The sequence below is a fragment of the Octopus bimaculoides genome, chromosome 12 (genome assembly GCF_001194135.2).
Source record: "Octopus bimaculoides isolate UCB-OBI-ISO-001 chromosome 12, ASM119413v2, whole genome shotgun sequence".
Lineage (NCBI taxonomy): Eukaryota > Metazoa > Mollusca > Cephalopoda > Octopoda > Octopodidae > Octopus > Octopus bimaculoides.
The window spans coordinates 61,804,207-61,809,922 of NC_068992.1; the positions used below are offsets into that span (position 1 = coordinate 61,804,207).

A 5,716-nucleotide genomic window follows, 5' to 3' on the forward strand; every position below is an offset into this window, starting at 1 on the left:
GTTAGAAACTGGTGTGTATGTGTGACCAGATATATGTATGTATGTATGTGTCTAGCTTATACACTCACACATGAGTTTATTAATCATTTATAACATACCCACACACCCATATGTACAATATATTTTAAAAAGACGTAAAAATATATACACACTCATATATCTATATATATATATATATATATATATATAATAGGATTGTGACAGCGATAAGGACGGTGACTACAACAAACACAACTTGTGTATATGTGTGTGTGTGTATATATATGTATATATATATATTACAGAAGATTATATTAATTATACCTACAACTAGTCTTCTATAGATGATACTGTTAATAATAATAATAATATCATTATTACTACTATTAATATTATTCCGTTTGTTGTGGTTCTTGATCACTTGTTCTTCTCCCCCATGGTACACTGCATCTCTGTCCCTCTCTGTCTCTCTGCCTTTCACTCTTTTCCCCCTGTATATGTATTTGCTTCTCCCTCCCTCTGTTACCCACTATATGAATATCTTTCTTTTTCTCACTCTCTTTATGCCACTTCTCTTTCCTTTTTCTCTCTCCTTTTTAATTCTCCCCCTTTACCACTCTCTATATCTACATAAATTTCTCTTGTTTTCTGTATTTACCACTTTTTTTTTCTCTCTTGTGTCTATCTCTTATCTCTCTTTCACCTTCTGAGTGTCTCTCTACTCTCTTTTTCCTCTCTGTGATTCTCTCTCTCTCCCTTTATTGCATCTGTCTTTCTCTCTTTTTCTCATCCATGAATCTCTCTCTCACTTCTCTATGTCTCATTTACACTCACTCTTCTATCTATATTCTTGTCTATCTCTTTCCTATTCTTCTATGTATAATCGTATTTCTCTCTTTCTCTCTGCTTACCTTCTTTTCTTCCCTCCTCTTCTACAACAACAATGACTGCTGCTGCTGCTGTTCACTCACCACACGGCACACCTCACGTGACTAACATGTTACAGACCGACCGACAGCGACAACTTCGTCACAATAGCAGTGGTAGTCGAGGCACTGATAGTAGTTGCGATAGTGATAGTGGTGGTGTGGGTATTGCTAGTAGAAGCGATGGCGGCGACGCTGATGGTTGGCGGTGGTGAAGGGAGAGGCTTGACAGTACAGTAGTGATAGTGGTGACGGAGTCATTGTAAATACTAGCGGCGGTGGTAGTTGCAGTCGGGGAGGAGGCATTACTAGTCGTAGTAGTGGTGGTGAATGTATTTTTAATAGTAGCGATGGTGGAGAAAGCATAGAAAGATTGATAGTAGTGAAGGGGGTATCGATAGCAGCGACGGTGATGACAGTGGCGCACAAGCGAGAGGGATAGTGATGTGGTGTTGATGGCAACTACTACTACGTTAATGGTGGTGGCTTCTCACTGCGGTCATGATAGTTGTGTGGGTTTGACTCTGAGGTAGTTATATATGTGTGTGCATGGCCAAGGAGGAAGGCGTCAGTAATATTGACATCAGTGATTAAGAAACAGTCGAGAGAAGAGAAGTGATGACTTAGTTGTGTTGTTGATAGAGCGACGATCACCACCCACCACTTCGGATTCACCATTATGATCCACGTCTTTACTCTGTAACACCATCCATCACACGTATATAACATTACTTCGTGTCCGTTTATATGTTGATGTTTAGCTCCATGTCAAGCCTCGTCGTACTGACCTGTGATCAAAGGCATTCCAGCTTTTGTCTTTCTTTTTCTAAGTGGAGGGTAGAGGCATGAGTATCAAGGACTACATTTTTAATATGTCCTTTCTTCTCCCCCCCCCCTCCCACCTTCGTAAAGACGATGCAGTATGATGTTGCCTTCTTTTTCTAGCACCGAGATCGACCGAACAGGCAGAAACACCCTCGTTAAGTCGAATGTGTGTATGCATTTACATTAAAACAGTTGACACAAGGTAAATTTCTCAGGAATATCTTCTAGTGACGTGTGTGTGTGTGTGGCGTAAGAATTCAAAATATCGAATGCCGTTTGCCCTGAATAAAGAAAGTACCGGTTAGTTGCTGATATCTTGATTTGGTTTCTCTTCTTCCCGGCTTCCGTCATTTCCCTTTACCTGTGTCGCTGTTGCCCTTGAGAAAGGCATACATATCACACATCCGCACTGTCTACTTCTCCCAATAAAATTAAATCTTTATTGGGATATACTTAATTGACTACCATTGCTGACCATCACCGCCAATAAGTATTACGATTAAATCTCACTATAAGCCATGTTTATTTTATCGACCGAATATCGAGTCTTTTGCTTGTTTTCTCTTTCCTTCTTTTTCATTTCGTGAGTCTATTTATCTTTCTTCCTCTCCAGCGTTATTTTTTTGCTGCCAAACAATTTACTCGGACTTTCAAAATGTTAGCTACGATGACCTCAACATACATTGCTCATGAAACTGTCTCTAGCTGTTGATCCCATCGATGACATTAAAAACGGGGCAAAAAAAAAAAAGAGAGAAAAAAGCACTGAAGTCGCTGCCTTTCTTTATCTTATTTATTTATTTCGTAAATGCTTTATTCCTCTTCAAAAACTTCTATACTGTCGATGCTATAATTTAGTCTGAATGTCGAACACTTGTTGGTGGGTTGGCTGGTTGTTCGGTTCTTTAACCCTTGGTCAGTTCTGACCGAGCGAACAAATCCATGATCTAAGTTGTTCTAGTCGTGACCACCTCGTACTATCGTATGTCTAAGAGTACATTTTCCATGATATCATTCCTTCTTTTTAACACCAACAATTAATTGTTGGTTGTTGTTTAACCCCAGGTCTAACTTGAATGAGCAGACCAATGATCAAAGTCGTTCCAGTCGTGACCATCATATGTTTTTGCATATTTTTGCATATTTGAAACTGTTATCCCATGGCATGAAGTGGTTTGGAAAGCCAAATTGACCACAACCCTTTCCTTAATCCTTTCATTACCCTATTTCAATAGAAATATACTGCCTTTGTATATCACCATGTATTTGTTTCAGATTTTGAACTAGTCATCCCAGGACACTGCATTTAAGGGTTCAGTCAAACAAATCGCCCCCAGTACTTATTCTTTTAAGTTTGGTATGGATTCTATCAACTTCATTTGCTAAAGCAAGTTACAAGGACGTAAACAAACATTGGTTGTCAAGCAGTAGGGAGATTAATGCAGATGCATACACACACACACACTCACGCATCATCATCATCATCTCTTAGCGTCCACTTTTCTATGTTTGCATGGGTTAAGCAGAGTTTGTTGAGAGATTTTTTGTGGCTGGTGGCCTTTCCTGTCATCAACCCCTCTTTGTTTCCAAGCAAGCTGTTTCCAGAGTGTGAAAACATGTGGCTTAGTGGTTAGGTATTTGGCTTCCAATCATAAGGTTGTGAATTCAGCATACGGTGGGGCATTATGTCCTTGAGTTAGACACTTTTTTTCACATTGCTCTGCCATTCACATTATTCAACATTTTTTTTTTTTAATAACAACAAAATAGTTGTTCAGCCTTAGGTCAACTCTATAAACAAAATCACTCTTTATTAATTTCTCGGAGAGTCTTTTCAAACAAATTTTGTTAGTGGCATCATGTACACATTTTCTTCATCCTCATCATCATCCTTTAATGTCCATTTTCCATGCTGACAACATTGCAATAAACCCTGGAGAACTCCTTTCTGCTTAAACAATATCATGCTATACTGCACAGTAGTCCACATACCACTGCAATAGTGAGCGCTATGTTGGGGAAGATGAGATGTCAGGAATGCAGAAGGTGGTGTTAGCAGGGGTAATGGAAGGATAGCTTTAACCCTTTAGCATTTAAATTAGCCATATCAGGCCCAAAAATTCTGTTTTACATTCAAATTAACCACATCTGGCCTTTCAATGTCCTACCCTACAATAATAAACAATCACATCATCAAAATGTTGAAGCTACAAGATGATGGATGATTAATTCAAAACAATGTGAGTAGATATGCATTACATTTGACAGAGTAATTTGAATGCTAAATGGTTAAAGTAGGTTGTAATGTAAAAACACAAAAAAAAAAGAATAGGACAGTCAAACCAATGAAAACCCTCTAATTTCATATGAAGGGCTTCTTAAATGATGCATACAACAGCGGAATGTTGCTCACAATCAAATGGTTTTACCAACTCTCTTACTTTCAAAAGCAGATAACAAACGACCAGAACTCTGCTAGAACCACTCCTCTCACTATTGGGTGCAAAACTTTTGGGTTACCACCATCAAATTTGGTACAGCAAGAAGTAGGACCAAAGAGCCTGGAGAGATACAGGAGCTGAGACAAGTAAATGTGGACTAGACATAAAAGATAATATGGAGGGCAAACAACAGGGGTACAACTTATTAGAGTTATAAATTATTAAAGTGCTGGAATTGGTGGAGTAGCCATATTTTTGATAGAGAAATGAATAGATAAAGTAACTGAGGTAATCAGAATATGAGAGAAAATAAGTAAGTCTAGTTAAGTCATGATAGCAACATATGCACTTTCATATACGCCATAATCATGACTAATTAACGAACAAATGGATCATTTCTGTACCTGACTAACCTCAGTAACAAATGATAGTGACATTATCTCAATTGGTAACTTTCATGGATGTATTGGTCAATACCATGATGGGTGATTTTAGTAGCATTTGAAAGAATTGTTAGTGTGTCAGACAAAAAGCTTAGTATTTCTTTCAACTTTTTGCATTCTAAGCTCAATTTTGCCTTTCAACGTTTCAGGTCAACAAAATAAGTACCAGTTGAGCACTAGGGTCAATGTAATCAGCATCTCCCTTCTCTCAAAACTGCTAGAATCGTATTCAAAATTTGAAACCATTAAGGTCGAACATCTGCTGTTGTGTGTGTGTGACACATTCAGCTATTGACTGAGTCCACTGTGAAGATCATCCTGTTACCTTACTTAGACTGTGAAGAACAAGTTGTGTTTAACTGTCTGGTGGTCATATCAAAAGAGGTTATGTGATGGACCAAATTGAAAGGGCTAAAGACATACACTCTCCTCCTTGGCCAAACCCTCATCGACTTTTTCAGATTTTCCTTGGAAAGCACAATGAGGATGGAGAGGGAAGTGCTGCTTTTGAGCCAATTTTTTGTAAGGTAGATGAGAGTGTCAAGAATAATCTGAGTGAATGCGCCTGCTCTGCACGTGTGCCTGTAAACTGGAGGGGTAGGATGGGGGAAGGGCACCTGCTCTGGTGGGGTTCCATGAGCATTGCTCAGAACTTTCTCTCCTTTTGAGAGAGTTTTCTCGTTTGAACCTCTGTTTTTTTTTTACTTTGGTTTCGACCATTTACACACCTTCATGCAACTCCTCATCGTATCATACTGTACCATATCATATCATTCTGTATTGTCCTTGCTCTTAGAATAGACCTTTAGTGGTTAATAAAGAAATCATCGACATTATCATCATCATCATCGCCACCATCGTCGTCATCATCATCATCATCATCATCATCATCATTATCATTACTATCATCTTATTTGTATATTTTTATTTATTTTTCCTTCATTTCCACCAAAGACATGCCTGTAATTTCAAATTCACAAGCGTATACCTTTGGTGTGTAAAATATATGGCACTGTACTTACATAATTAGAGTGTGTGTGTGTTTTGTTTCCTTTGTGTATGTAAGTACACCCCAATATTGTCTTTGACCTTTATATATATA

General features: G+C 38.3%; 1 protein-coding gene across 1 annotated transcript in view; it reads right to left on the minus strand.

The window, feature by feature from the left end:
• The window catches only part of LOC106878318 (SPRY domain-containing SOCS box protein 1), a 138,645-nt gene extending 137,672 nt beyond the window's left edge, over positions 1–973 (minus strand). Inside the window, exon 1 of the mRNA XM_052972218.1 lies at positions 891–973. The gene's annotated coding sequence lies outside the window, so the exon portion shown is untranslated. The remainder of the gene's footprint in view (positions 1–890) is intronic.
• Between the last annotated feature and the right edge of the window lie 4,743 nt (positions 974–5,716).